Source organism: Micrasema longulum, unplaced genomic scaffold (assembly GCF_059751315.1).
Source record: "Micrasema longulum isolate JH-2025_06_02 unplaced genomic scaffold, ASM5975131v1 h1tg000027l, whole genome shotgun sequence".
Taxonomy (NCBI): Eukaryota; Metazoa; Arthropoda; class Insecta; order Trichoptera; family Brachycentridae; genus Micrasema; species Micrasema longulum.
This window is the reverse complement of record NW_028277234.1, coordinates 53,425-69,268: the sequence shown is the minus strand read 5'-3', so window position 1 is coordinate 69,268 and position 15,844 is coordinate 53,425. Positions and strand designations below refer to the sequence as shown.

Sequence of the window (15,844 nt, the reverse complement as noted above, 5' to 3'; positions counted from 1 at the left end):
GATTCTCCCACTACTTCGACACTCATATGTGAAAGAGACTAATCTCTTTCGTGTATTTTTTCTTTTTTAAAATATGTACGTATTGAATATATGTTTGTTATGTATATGTTATATTTAAATTATTATTTTTTATTTTTTTTAATTTATTTATCAAAAGCATACAAAAATTAACATATAAATGATCAAGTCCTACTGAACTGCATAAAATGCAGTTCGTTAGCAGGTGCTTATAGTTAAGTTCTAATATGTAAACATAATCTTATCTCTTAGATTCTATAAACATATAAAACTCTTATTATAATGAAAAAAAATGAAAAATATGTATATCAAAAATCAAAAATTGTCCAAATAAAAAAGAAAAACCCAAAAAAGGTTCAATTTAAAAAACCACGTTCTAAAAGCCAGATTTTCAGCAGACGTCTTTCTCTTGAGTCAGATAAGAATTGAATTGAATTAAATTCTGATTCCACCACTATAATAAGGATGATATTCTCAACCATATTTTTCTACTATGCCTAGGCGTAGCTTTATACCAGGTTTATAAGTAAGACCCTAAGAGTATTACCATCATCACTATAAAGCACACATATAAGTAGTGAAGTATGCGGCGTAGTTAATACAAAATACTTGTGTCCTAACAATGTTTTCCTTCCCTACAGCCCTGGACGGTGTACAGCAGCGCTCCTAGAGACGTATCGTATTGTATTTTTGATTATCTCGCATTGTAAAGCACAACAATGTTTACGACAGTACAGAAGTGATTTCAAGAATGTTGTAACACTCACTACATTCAGACACGAGGGTTGATTTACTCAGCAATAATAAACATTTATTTTAACGAAAATCAGGATCTAAAACATTTTGGATGAATGATGAAGATAAGGAAATTATTAAGTTGGCACGGTTAAAGACTATTTTGCCACATTTTTGTTTTATTAGTTTTTTTTTTTATTAAGGAAAAACAACAGTTGTTATGTAAGAATACAAAATATAAAAAATAGTACATACATCCAGTTAAAGTTTTTCACAAATATAATGAGAGAACATGTTACACAGTAAAGAGAAAAATAAAATATTATATAAGACATGAGAAGAAAAAGAAAAAAAGAGTGGAGAAGTAGAGGAGAGTTATTTTCATAATAAAGTTGACCAACTCAAAATTTTGATATCATAATAAAATAAACATATTTAATGGAACATACACCACTAACTTACACTGACAAATGTTTCATTTTACAGTGTTTCAAAAAGTTTTTTTTTGAAGTCACAAAATGTTGTATTAAAAATATCTAAATGGGGACAAAGTTAATTAAATTTGGAGCAGCTACGATAAATAAACGAGTTTTTAACATTTTTTTTTTTTTTGGCCATGAATTATTAAAAAAATGAACTTGTCGTGTTGACTTTACCGGACAGTTGATTGAAATACGTTCCAAGAGATATGGACTATCGATAAAATTGTTTAAAATTTTGAAGAGGAAAGACAGATCAGAAAGGCTTCTACGTTTAGAAAGGGAAATTAAACTATGAAAGAAGAAGACTCTTCATACGAGTCAAAATATGTAAAAGATTTACGATCCAGAATTTATAAATAAATACATATTTTATCATATAAGTGAATATTTTTATTTATTTATTTGATTCATTTTCACATTATATACATAAAATAAAATATTTATACAAGATTGCTTTGACTATCAAGTATTTACCCCGTTTTAGGCCGGTCAAATTTTTTTTTTAAAATTAATCATTTCATAGAAAAAATAAACAAAGGTAGTTGACATAGTGAAAATATAGTGAAACACATAGTAAAATACCCAGTATAAAAAACATGGTAAAAAATAATGTGAAAAATGTAGTTGAAAACGTATTTAAATACCCAGTAAAATATACAGTTAAAACAAAATTTATAGTTTAAACAAAATACATAGTCGAAAAAATAGTAAAAGACATAGGTAAAAACATATTTAAAAGCCCAGTAAATACGAATATTGACCATCTTATTTTTATCAAAGCTCAACCGGGCAGGGTCTCAACAAACTACCGCATTCCTTCTGTGCGCCTTGAACGTACACCCCGACGATACCTTCATGTGCTAAAATGGAATCATATATGGAACACAATAAACGATATCACTTTATCCACATATTTGTAAATTTTATTATTTTAAGTAGCAAAATACTAACTTTACCTTCCTGAGTTTTTTGTTTATGGAATTAAGAAATATTTACCCAAAAATTTCATTTTGAGGGCCATTTTCTGAGGGCTGTGAAACATTCCCACCTATCCTATATATCACATCCTAGCTAGCAAAAATCAGATCTCGAAAATACAAGTTCTTCAGAACAGAGCTCCGAGAAACATTCTTGGGCTGAAATGGGATTCCCAGGATATCTACCAACAGACAGAAATACTTTCTTTTAGGTGATCCCACTGCATGACATTACCAATATCATAAACTTTTCTACTCACACAAATTTAAAATACGCATACTCAAGGAATCTTCATGTGTCTAAGTTTCACTCAACGAAGTTCAGCAGAAGGTCTCAGGAAAATATTGGCCATTCCAAATTTATAAAACTACCCTATGAGGCTAAAACACGAAAAGTCGAATAGAAAATACAAAAGTGTCGCAATCAAAAAATGTTATTTAAATATTTTTGATAGTGACAGTTATTAATGTAATTTATAATCATGATGTAAAGTACTGTGTTTTATGTTTCTTATATAATATTTTCTTATTATTTTGGATGTATTAACTATGTCTAATATTATGTATTTTCACAAAAATGTTTTTTTTATATGTACGGTCCCAAATGATTTTTTTTAATAACTCCTGGGAGTATTATATGTATTAAATGTTTTATTTATACTTAAAATAAAAAAAAATATACAAAAATATATTTAATAATATTTAATTGAATAAGGTGGTTTTACAATAGAATATTTCACAGTCCCTGGACTGGCACTTAAAACGTAAGACTGAGCATCTTATTTTCATGTTACAAAAATGATCAAAATAAGCTGCGGTTAGTGTACCAATGCAGTGCCCTGTGCACCATTAGGTGCAAAAAGAGGAATTGTAGTGATGATGAACCGAACAAAACTTTACTCCCCGTTTAATATCCTCTGCACTAGACTTCCATAATCCTTTCTCAAGAGTGTTTTCTCTCTCTGTTGCAATGAATTTTAATCTTTCCACTATATTAGTACCTTCCCAAATAATTCATTACTTAATCGGTTTAAAATTTAAATTATGTACCCCTACCTTAAAAATAAATCGTTCTCCTTTCATATATCACAAAGTATTAGACAAGTTGAGCGTATTAAGCAAAAGCCCAAGTAACCAAAAGGAAAATCATTGTTAGGAAGTTTGACTTCTTGGTGCTTTAACAAGTTACGATCAGAACCACTCAGTCTCGAACATTGGCTGTTTTGGTTTCAATTTACAATAATTTCTATGTTAGTTTGTCAATCTTCGAGTCGAATTATCCGTAAATACACCTACAGTTATCGTTATTACAGGAAGGGAAACATTCACGTTGGCGCCAAAAGCATTATTTACGAGTCGATGGTCGCTTCGTCTTGTCATGTTACCCAAGGCACGCAACATTGTGTACTCGTATTGTGTATATTGACCGGTGATAACAAACACGTCATCGAAATCATGACAATTATAACACAAATCATAAACGTACACTGAAAACTTAGTACACACCCGACAAGAGTTATCATTAGAAACTTAATATTACTTCAAATACTGATTCAAGTCAACGTATTCATTAATCAACAACAGTTAGATTTTGTTAAACATTTTGTAGGCAATTACTGGAACCAACCCCTTTAAGAGTTATTAAGATAAGCATTTGAAAATCAAGGCATGTACAGGGCTTATGATCTGCCATTGGCTGGTTTGAATGGCCAATTTCCACACTGTGAAACATTCGCCATTCTGCATTTATTTTAAAATCATGATGGCTTCAATTCTTCAATCGGTTGACTTAAAATCATATGTGAAGTCAAAGAACTGAAACCATTAATCTTAATTATCCAGCAAGTGCATACATAATTACTGCTGAAGAGTGGACGAGGTGTTAAGAATACCTTGTTCTAAGAGAAGAACAATTTAAAGTGGACTGTATTGATATAGAAGGAATGTAGCGCAACTCCACTAACCTGCTGATGGTGAGGCGTGACGTGAGCAGGAACCCTGGTGAAGCTGGCGGACGTGAGATGCTGGCACAGCTTTTATGGAGCTGGCGGTCTGAAAGGACGCAGGCACAGAAAGATTAGTTAAGCACTTCACTCGGTTGATGTTAGATTGTGTACTGATAATATAATGTTTTTTTCCGGCACTCACACGTAGAATTATTGTTACATGAAGTGCGCTAAGAAATAAGAAGAACTGGTAGGTAGGTAGGTATAGATTAGGTTGAGCGTTGGTCCGAACAATTACTCAACATTTTACTTCGGAAAATGATAAATGGCATTTACTCTTCTTTCGATGATATTTAAGTTGCATTAAATATGATAACATCAAACCAAATGTTATTAAAATAAGTATCTTTCTATTGAAAGATAGAAAAGGCACAAAAGACAAATAATAATAATAAGATCAAATTATATTTTTTTGAATCAATTAAAATGTTTTTCAGATGCAGCAAAAATAGAATTATTGATTGATTTGGTGTTTATTTTATAGAACTCCGTATTTAAACTTATAATGTAGTGCATCAGATTTTTAATTTTTCTTCAGTACCTTGAATTTTATAACTGTATTAGGACATTTAATCCATCTAATCTTCACATTCGTTTGAAAATGCCTTAACAAGGCGAAACAATTGTCACGAAATTTTTGTTTTTATATTTGTAAAAATAAAATAATGCGTTCAGAAGACTCAAATCAGTGTTTGATTTCTTATATTATAATTTTAAAAATAGAATTCAGAAGACGGAAAGGTACCATCCAGATAACCTTCTTATATACCGTACATCACGAGATCTTTTTTAACAGTTTTAACGTCTCTTCACAATTAAATTAATATTCAAGGAAAACAGAAAAAAAAATTCATCCTTTTAATGGCTATAAATACTAAAACGCCCATAAAACATAAATAAATATAACCGTTAACTTTCGTATTTATGGCCGTTTTTTCATTTTTTAGGTAGCAGAGTAATAAATTTTGTATAAAATGCAATACTACACAGAAATAGTGGTATTGATGGAGTGCGTGTGGGCTTTATGAGCACCGAACACCGGTAGAGCAATATGACCCTATTATCTGCGAATTATAATAACATTTCAGTAAAAGCTCCCATTGTTGCTGAGTCACGTTAGGAGAACCAGCCATTTCTGAGATTTAGTTGGAGTAACTTGTCGTTACAATTCATCTGTTGTCGCAATAAATCAGGCTAATCTTTTCGAGTATCAGATATATTTATCATAATTTGCTGGGCTTTAGATTTCTACGAGAATGATTCATTTTAGGAATAATAATCTAGATTACTTTCAAATACTGTTTAGTTTTCATTTAATTAAAATTAAGGAATAATATAGAAATATCACAAACTACGACTACCGATTAAAGTATATGAAGTGGATTTAGAATAATTAATTATATTTTCAATATCCATATGGGTTTTGTGGAGAAATGTTTTCATGTATAACTTTTTTTTAAATATAAAAAAACATGTCACTAGAAAAACGCGATATGTTAGGCATAGACAATGGTGACGTCAAGATTTGTGTTCATTTCGTAAAAAAAATTGTACGCTTATCGTGACGTGTTAGGGGCGTGTACTAAACGGTACACAATAGAAATCAACGGAGTATTATTTAGGTATTTCAATTTGAAGATAGTAAATTTATTCACTGCATTTTAAAATTCACAAGTTTTACATTTAATACATCTATATCATTTGTGTATTCATTTGCAATCGCATGAATTCTCCTTATTGGCGAGTGTGCACTGTAATTTGTCGTAGATACATTTACATGGAATAGTTTATTAAATCGGGTAACCCGGCCCGGAACTCGCAAGTTAATTAGTTCTAATAGTTGGGAACACTCATACATTGAATTTAATTTATAATGAATGAAATTGTTTTTTCAAAAGTTTATCTAGAAAAAATATTAATTAATTGTTTCCCAATACGTAAAAGAAAAAACTATTTCGTATAGATACATAATGGGGAGTGACGTTTTACAATAACGTGTTTATTTTATTTTTAGTTAACATATTATTTGCCTCCGTGGTGTAGTGGTCAAGACGCTTGACTCACGCACGGAAGGTTCCGGGTTCGATTCCCGGTGAGAACACTAAAGTTAAAATGTGATTTTTTTGAAGCCTTGGTGTTTTGTGATGTAACTCACTACTGTAATTGGGCATCCTGGCCTATTGGGGTGCAAAAATAAATTAGACAAATCAAAGAAAATAAAAATCAAATAAATATTTTCAGTATAAAATGTAAATAACAAAAAAGTATACGGTGTTTCCAACCAGTGCTACACAAAAAGAAATTATGAATATTACTTTTTTATTATTCTTATTTTTTGTAACATTTTATTTTTATTTTTTGCACACGTGTACCGTATTAAAATAATGGAGAATATACCTACATATTTTGCGAAGTAATTCATTGTTGTTTAAGTAAAATTGTTGGATTATTGGTAATAATCATTTTAATTGAAAATAAGTATTTATTCCGTCTTCTGTCATCAGCAGGTGAAGCTGGATCTGGAGAGATGAAGTCGTTTTCACACAAAACCATAGGAAAAAAAGCCGTGTACCTGAATATACTTTATTATTTATATGTAAATATGTACATGCAGGTACAAATTATGAAACAAATTAAAGCTTACCAATAAAAAAAGTCACCTTTCACCACCGGTGCCTGGGACTATATAGGAATATGATGTAAAAAAACATTAACCAACAAATACGTTTTTCAACCTGTAAAATGCACAAACGGTGTTCAGAATAAATGTTGCGCTTAAATCAATTTGCAAAATAACACCTTTCGTTTAAACTACAATTCAACACGATTAGACGCGCGGCGACGGTAATTTTATCTTAAATCTATATTTTCTAACAGAGATTCTTATCTACAATGCATTTTCAATGTTTCCCGTTTAAAGTTAAGCCGCACTTACATATAAATCATTTTATCTGTCAACCCTTTAAAGGCCAACCATAATTTCCCTTCGTTTAAATAAGTCCGGAAATACAACGATACGTGTAAAGTCTAAAATAATGATAATATAATATAATATAATTATTTCATTAAAAAAAGGCATTAAAAATAGTTCAGTTTTGATTTCTACTTTTCTCCTTATTTTAAACACCAGAACTTTACAATCAAAGGCTCTCAAGAAACAAGAATCCTCCTCATGGTTTATTCATGAGTACGTTTTTCTTTTATAAATGAGGTCTCTGGTCTTTGAACACCTAGCAAAGTTCACATAAATTTATAATTTTAAAATGTATTTTTCACGGCAGTGTTTCCTAGTTTTGGTACTGGCGCTTGCAACGTTTTTTTCATATTTATTTATTAGTACAAAGATACACATTACAAACGTATCCCTAACTCTATGATGCCAAAAACCCTGTGTTGAGTTGAGATACAACACAATAAAAAGTGGAAGCATATGTGTTATCAAAGGATACTAAAAACATAAATAATTACATAACAAATAGTTAAGGGCAATTAATTTTTGTGTCGTACACCATTACGCAAGGAAAAAGAAGTGAAGACTTTTACAGACTTCTCAAGCTGATATTTTCTTTGTTACTAGATAATAATTTTTATTTTTATTTATTTACTTGTAAATGCGCCCAATGGGTATTTTTATGGACACATTTATACATAGAAAATTATTATTAAAAAATTAGAAAGACTCAATGGTTTATAGTAGACTATGTGGGAGTGGAAGCGGGAGAGAGGTGTTTTTAATTTAATTTGATTCAGTGATCGTTTGAAAGAAGACAACTTGTTATCAAAGAAATCAAGACTGGTATGTTTGTTGGCAGACCTAAGAATTCTGGGCATAGGAAAATGAAAACCATAGTTAGTTCTATGGATATCGGTATGAAAGAGTAAGTTTTATCTGAGGTTTTTAGTTGGGATATTTCATTTTATTTAGCTCAGTAGTTCAAGCGCATCAAAGAGTGAGTTGAAAATTTTAAATAGGACTATAAGGTCGTATTTATTTTGTAAATACTTGTAATGTATATTATTATTTTATTTCATTATTTATTTCAACTTAATAATGTATATACTTATTTATTTCATTTATTTATTTGACAAATTGTAGTCTGCATTACTTTCCGGATTGTTTAGCCCATTAAGTAATGCAGACTGTAAATATAAGTTAGAAGTTATTAACAGAAAGCAGATAGCTGCTAAACTGTCGTTTCGTTACGAAAAAATAGATTCGTATCATCCGCAGATACCGTGCCGTATTCAGCAAGCGAATCTATCAATGGGTGAATTCTGAATTTCATTTGTACGGCTTCTGGGTATGTAAAGCAGTGCATGAGATCTCACTCTTGTATAATATAATTATTGTTTATATGTGTGTATGTATGCATAAGGGTATGTATGCATGTGCATGTGTGAATATGTATATGTGTAAATAAATTACCTTACTGTATACCCATAAACCTATGTGGGTACATTTCCTTATTATAAATAGGTATGTTTTCTTTTAGTCATTCTTATGTTATTTTTACTTTTAACTTAATGTATATACTTATGTTATACTGCTGCACTTAAATGTATTGCTAATAAATGTAAAAGCCCATATGGCGTATAAATAAAAAGGTAAATTAAATTATTTGACCGGGTTGGAATTTATTAATTTAATTGTTGGTTTATTTGCAATCGGGAAATACTGCTTCACAGGGGTTAAATACGGAATGATTTATGAAAATAGTTTCTGTAAGATTTATATAAATTTTACAAAGTGGTAAAGTGGAAACCTATTGAACTATGACCACCTGCCAATTCCGGTAATATGGAAACAAAATAAGCATAAACAACGCCAACGATAGGTTGTTATGTTTCCAACCTTTTCTCTTTGCTGTTAATATTTTTGAGTGAAAATTACATAAGTTTGAGTAAAATACAAGTATTTGGCCGTTTACGTTTCTGCGTTGGGTTGTGGGTGTGTTATTACAAGCAATAGGCGACCATAGCTGACAAAGTGGTGAACACCTCCGAGATATTTTATTTCAAGTACTGCAGACTGGCCAACAGTGCTACAGTGACGGCTTGCGATATTTTTACTACCCCGTTGAAGTAATTTTACAACTGTTATTATACGTTCGATCACCCGAGGCAGTTGATTCCAGGAATAATACTTGAAATTCGCAGTAAACGTCGACTTAAATTCGCGTTATACAATAAACTGCAGAAAATAATTGAAAATCCCATTTCCGTTAGCTAGAGTAAAGTGTCTGTTTAGAGGTCAATAAATCTCTCTGGAAAAAACATCCGTTTAAGAATATTGAATTTAAGGCTGACTAACATTATCAAGCATTGAATGTGAAATGCAAAAAACGGTGAAATTGCTTTTGATAATTTTTAATCTTACCGAAGATTGCAACCGGAACCAGACCGGCATGACTCTTGTAATATTTTTTGGTTAAAACATTATTAATTATGTAAGTGCATATACGCTGCATTATTCCTACAGTTATAAATACTTTACGGGTATTTTAGTCGTTTGTCATATATATATATACATATATACACATTAGAAATATAACCTCCTTTATTAAACGTTTACTTTTTTTCTTTCCTAGACATCTCTTTTTCACCTCCTAATATCATTATCGGATCCCACATTCCTTATCAATAACATATTTTTTTTATAAAAATAGTCTTAAATTTTTTTCAATTTGAAAATGTTTTCATTTACCCTTACGGATTATAACGTTCATTTTACGATAATAATATACATTTTTTTACTCGTACTTTGTTGCTGATGATAATATTTTTTACATCTTTTGAAAAGTTTGTCTGAGTCTTTTGTTTAGTTTTGTCTGGTAGTTTTTTGTAAAATTTCAGTCCCTGGTTTATAAGTCTCGGTTTAGAAGGTTTTATATTATGTTTTTCTGATATTCTCGTATTGTGTCCATGTTTACTACAATTTTGTTCAAGTTTTAGTTATTCGTCTGCAATTACATCAGTGGCTAATTTATGAAAAAAATTTAAGGATTCTTGTTTCAAAAGTTGAGTTATATTTAACTGCTTGGTTTGTTTAAAGAGTTTTTTAGTTGCTGTTAGATAGGAGAGGTCATATACTAACTTTAATATTTTATTTTGCTGTCTTTGTAGTCTGTTTACGTCATTATATGTGCAAGTTCTAACAAACAGCTGTATTTTAAAAATAAACATGTATTTTTATAAAATAATAATTTCAAGTAAAACTTTTGAGGAATTCATAATTAAAAGCAGTGGGTTTCTTGAATCCGTCTCTGCACCGCTCTGCTCTAATATCACTCACGCAGAACGTCGTTTTATGTGCCGCCCAAAGCGCTTCACTTAGCTTCACCATAGCACCGTAAGTTACAGAAGAACTATTTACATCCCATTGCGAGTCTGGTAACTATATATCTGGTACAGCGAGGAATTACTCCTTCCAATGTGCATGCATATGACCGCAGAATGCCACTAATTGGTAACATGCAGAATAATAGAAAACGCAAACAATGATAGGAGTTGATCGCCTCGGATAATACTCGCTTTCTCCGCCAGAAGTGTCGTATCGAATCTGGTAACTCAACTGCACCACAGTGCATTTTATCTAAGATTACTTGAATATGAATGCTCTTGATTTGTAACCTGGTTCGTTTGAGTTTCTATTTGCTCTATACATAAACAATGTAACTTAAAAAACATAAATATCGTCACATAACAAAACAAAAAAAAAATTGAGAGATATATATACATATTTTACAATAAAAGTGTAATGTAATCTTTAATCTAACACCAAGCCTTTGCTTTAACTTTATATTTACAAAATTATTTAATACGCATTCTCATTTAGATACAAAAGTTTTATCTTTTGTAATTGTTTAAAATATTGTGTTTCAAGAAAAAACTAATTTTGGTTTTGTTAATTTTTTCTAATTTATTATTTATTTATTTTACAGAAACAAACAGTCGACAATGATTTAATAAAATTTAAAACGTTTAAGGACAGACCATCAAAGTTTCTAAATTAAAATCATACATATTGAATTGTGGTACAACAAAAGGGTGTGTTTATTCGTATTTGTATGAGAAATTATGTATATGGTTGTATAGGTGTGTTTGTGGGAGTAAGTGTTCAGGTGTGTATAATGTACTTCCATAGTCCTAACGCTCCTATATACCTGCGTGAAAAATTTCAACGCTTATCAGTTCATGGTTTACTTCTTTGTTCTAATTCTCAAGGCACTCTCTTAATACCTATCCACAATTCCTCTTTCTTCTCTAACTCATATAGTGTCCATGCGGCTCGACTGTGGAATCATCTCCCATCCACCATCAAAGATGTTACTACATTATCTCTGTTTAAATCACGTCTGAAGAAACATCTCCTTTCTCTTCCTTAACCTCTCCTCCTTTCCTTTTTCCTCTTTTTTCTTTTTCCCCATTGAGTAATAGTTTTGATTTAATGTAATTTATAAACAAATACGTTTATTTCTATTTTCATATATCTTTAGCTTTTTAATCTTTATTTTTTATTGAATACGTTATGTTACTTGAATTATAAAAATTAAACTATAATTTTATTCAACAATGTTTGATTTTGTCCAAATGCTTGCAGACTGGCTGGATTTCCTCCCTAGGGAGTTGTTCGTATTTAAATTTATTTCAACAGAGAACGAAAAAGTTTTTGAGAAGGGAATATGGAAGTCTAGGTATTTACAGGGCTTATGACCTGTCATCGGCTGGTTTAAGTGGCCACTTTACACACTGTGTAACATTCACCATTCTGCCCATGTTTGAACATCCACATATCCTCAACTCTTCCATCTGTTGACTTTTGTGAAGTAAAAGAGCTAAAGAGTAATGGTTACGGTTTTACCTTTTTTGTTTTATGTACAAGCCTTTTTTAATTGTCTAACACTGCGTGTTAAATTCACTATCCAATAATGCCTTTGTTCCTTATGTGCCGTGCTATTTGTATCTTCATTAAAAGGACAAAGTGAAGGCTCTATACGTCTATGCTTGTATCAACAAAACGATCTTTCACGCAGGTGTAGATCAGTGGTTCCCATTTCCCATTTTTACCATTTTAAGCAAATTAATGAAGTTTACGATTTATTATGGCTTTAAATTCATATCCTTACCGCGTTCGTATATTCCTGTTTTATTTTTAAAATTACCTGATTATTTGTATGTACCTACGACACACCAATAATTATCTTATGATACTCATCATTTTTAAATGCGGTTATGAAAAAAAGCCTGGAATTGAACTATTACATATTTCATTGTGCAATATTTAATTTATATATACTTTCTGTCTCTTGGTATTTGGGAGACCAAATACAATTTTGTATGACATTTTTAGACATAATACTGTAAACATATGGGGGTCAAATGCACTTTTTTATCTGCAAACATTTGGGCACACTCAAAATTTTGTAATTAAACGAACTGGTATAAGAAAAAGTATAAAAATAAGAAAAATATTTTCAGGGATTCCTTAATATGTGAAATAATACAAACAGATGAATTGGGTTGGTGGCCAGTTGGCAATAAGCTCGCCAATTGAATGGTTTGATTCTTAATTAAAACTAATGTCTAAGCACCCGATGATAAATTATAATTTAATAGTTTATCGGGACAAAACATGTCTTAATACTCTGTTTTCTTTTTATAATGTATTAATATTATAATAATCTGTTTACTAAAAAAAAAAAATTAAAAAAATACATATATAGAATTAAAATTATGTAGAAAAAGTTGTACAAATGAAAATATTTTCACAACGATAAAGGTTTACGCTCTTTAATTTCACTTTAATTAACAGATGTTAGAATTGGAGAAATATGGATATTTTAACATTAGAAAAATAGTAAATATTACACAGTGTGTAAAATGTGCACTTAAACTAGCTAATGACAGGTCATAAGCACTGTAAATGTCTAGACTTTTATAATCCCGTCTTTAAAATGTTCTCCATCTCTTTTCTAGTTTGTTAAATTAAAATATAAATAATAGTTTTAGTGTTTTGAAAATAAAATTTCTACCTCAAACTGCAACTAAAATAAGAGAATAAAAAAAATAAATAATATGTTAAATATTTTTCTTAAGTTATACGAGTACAAACGAGAGAAAGTAAAAATAATCAATTTTTAAATTTAGGTTATACCAACATAATAAATTAATACGGCTATCTTTTAACTATTAAATTGAATCATTCGGATTATTAACGCTCTGAATTCAACTGTAATGTGGTTTTTATTTATTTGAATAAAATATTAATGAAGTATGGCTATTTAAATTTTTTTTTTCTAAATCTGAGAACTTTTTTGCAATATTTTTTTAAGGATTTCTTTTAGAAGAAAAAAGATAAATTCGATCATACCTTTAAGATTTTAGAGTAACAATAAAATTGAGCATTTAATAAGATCTTTTAATACTATTTAACGAAAGTATTTTATGTAAAAAGATTAGATAAAAATTTAGATGAAAATTTGATGATAAACATTAACGTATGTTAACACTTCGTCGGTTATTTTAAAAGTTAATAGTATATTATTTTATTACGGTTACCTTAACCAATATATTTATACTGGAGTAGATAGACAGCTTCACTGGAAAAGATTAAGTAAGCAGAAAACAGTACAACATCATTCCACGCTATGTAGTTCGAACCAGATTTATGTATTAAATTTTATGATTTTCAATGTTTTATTACGCGGTTGATTGGTTTCTGGTAGATCGTGGACTATTCCCTGAATTAAAACAAAGTGACCACTCGGACAAGTGAACAGCTCGGCAGAGTAAGGTAATAAAGGTGATCACACACGCGAGAAAGTAATATGGACTATTGCGGATTGCGTGCGAACTATCGGACGACTATCCAACACTCCCTTCGTACGATTACGAACTAACTAACGACTATACGGAGAATCCAGTAATACGCATTCCATTTCAATCTAAGAGCGTTGTCTCGATTTTTCTACTAGGAATTTAACAACCTTAAAACAGCGAATAAACAATCATTAAGAAGTGTTTGTGTGCAATAAAGAAGGTGGATTTTTTATATTGGTTAATAGACTATTAAATTTAGCTATTTATTTTTATTTAAGTTTTGTATTTTTGAAATTACTCCGCGTGTGATGTCAGAGGTTTTTCTCTGTCAGTTCTTACGATTGGTTCGTTTACAGTTAGCAAACCGGACATCCTTTACAGCTCTCATATCATTTGTTGGTTCATATGAACCAGTAAAGTTATGCGTTTTTGTTAAAATATTTTTCATTTTTTTCGTACATTTTTAAGAAACTTTGCAATACAATTAAATGCTCTAATTTTTACCGCGCGTAAGAAAACATTTACTGTATCAAATTTTCCGTAGGGTTGAAGCTTCTTATTAAGAATTACATCGTGAATAAAATTATGGTTATGCTTACCAAATGAAATTCAATACCGTTACTACCCAATTTTGTAAAAAAATGTGTATCCAATTTCCCGCAGGGCTAAATTTCGTTATTAGAGCAAAAGGAGTTACAGCGATATAATGCAATTTATAAGAAAAAAATATTAAATAACATGTTTTTTATCATCATTAAACCCTTATCTGGACCTGATGGTACATAGGGTATTGCATTGATACCTCAAGTAAATGTAGCGTATTATCTTTTTTTTTATGTTCGAAGCACTAACTTTGTGGAATATTATTATTCAATAAATTAAAATTAAATAACTGTGTTTTTTATGTACAACTTTATTTTTTATAATTTAATAACCACCTAGTTTTGATAAAATACTATGCTTTCTTAGGGGTTATTTACGAACTAGTATAATATATATAAATTTTACATAGTGTGGGCAGAGTGAGTGTGCTATAGGAGAAAAGAGGGGGTAGAAACTGGGGGTTTATGTGTGGATCGAGGGAGAGGAAACATATTTAAAATAACACTATTACTTAAATGTATTTGATTATGAATAACATATAAATTTTTATTTACGGCCTTTCAAATTTCTTAAGTTATTAAGCGAAAAAGGATATCGGAGATGTGTTTCGGGTTGTGGTCCTGTGGTTATTGTCTAGGACTCACGGATCAAAGGTCTGAGGTTCGAATCCTACTCTACCTCAACTTGATTCCCATTTTCTATTAGTGAGTTATTTACAACTCGTTGAAAATGGCCCTCAAAATTAAATATTTGGGTAAATCATAATAAGAACGCAAATTTTTCTTTTTTATTAATAAAAACCATGAAAAACTTGGAATTTACATGGTTTTTAACTTGACATTGTAGGTTTTAGTTTTTATCATTTAGTAATTTAATTTCTACTAGGCTTAAGTAAATAAATACATATTATTTAAAATATAAGCCGATCGCGCTTATAACATTAACTTAATGCGTTATCTACTACAACCGCATTTAGATAATGAATTACAGAAGAGTTATTAGCAAAAAATGTTTCGTCTTTATATTTTATTGATTGCTACCGGTGCTGATAAAAGATAGTAACTACAATCTCTCTCCGAAGAATCTATATCGCACACAACGGTATTCTATTGTGCAAATTTCTGTACAAGTAAAGCGAAAACTATTTGATTGTAAATGCATTCATACTATTATTAATCAACTTTTTCCGATCAGTTAAGGTAAG

General features: G+C 30.2%; 1 long non-coding RNA gene across 2 annotated transcripts in view; it reads right to left on the bottom strand.

Moving 5' to 3' along the window:
• Positions 1-15,844, bottom strand: part of LOC148285520 (uncharacterized) — a 367,314-nt gene that overhangs the window by 309,695 nt on the left and 41,775 nt on the right. For both annotated transcript variants that reach the window (XR_015821924.1, XR_015821922.1), the window contains exon 2: positions 4,177-4,264. This is a non-coding gene — a long non-coding RNA (uncharacterized LOC148285520). The remainder of the gene's footprint in view (positions 1-4,176; positions 4,265-15,844) is intronic.